Raw genomic sequence first — 681 nt, 5'->3', positions numbered from 1 at the left:
TTTAAATCCAATTATTAAATAATCCGTTGGAAAAATAAGAGTATTGATCAAATGTACATAGAAATAAGTTAATATATTAAAAAAAATTCATATTAAAGTTTATTTGTCACTAGCCCGTGCTGCTTATCGTGCTACATGTAATAGAAGGGAAAAGAAGCAAGCGACACGATTTACGCGGTTCCTATAATTACCTAGTTAATTTCTATACCGCGTATCGTGTACCGCACTACATGTAATCGCACCTTCACTCAGTTGTTGAGTCCACTAAATGCGTCCATTATCGACTGTTTTAAGGATACATTAATGAAGTTTTTATTCTTCGCTTTCTAATCCTTTTTAGATTTATGATGTAAGAGTACAAGGAGTTTTACTTCCGATATATGCAGTCAGCCAATCAAGAAATTAGAAAAAATATTATAAGACGTTGGGTGCATTTGTTTATGCAGTGGATAACACATCCTCTGCTTTCTTATCTGCTGGTCACATGACCTAAATTTACTGAATAGATCTCTGCATAAATAGCTGCTTATACCGTATCGATCGTATCTTCCAATAGAAATTCTGGAAAAGCTGAGCTGAAAATTAAGGCCCAAGGACTCTATTTTTGAACAAATATCGCATAGCATACAGAAATAGCAATTCAATCGATCAATTGAGAAACATCGTATGCAAAAATTATAT

Source organism: Trachymyrmex septentrionalis, unplaced genomic scaffold, assembly GCF_001594115.1.
Source record: "Trachymyrmex septentrionalis isolate Tsep2-gDNA-1 unplaced genomic scaffold, Tsep1.0 scaffold188, whole genome shotgun sequence".
NCBI lineage: Eukaryota > Metazoa > Arthropoda > Insecta > Hymenoptera > Formicidae > Trachymyrmex > Trachymyrmex septentrionalis.
This window is presented reverse-complemented; position numbering follows the sequence as displayed.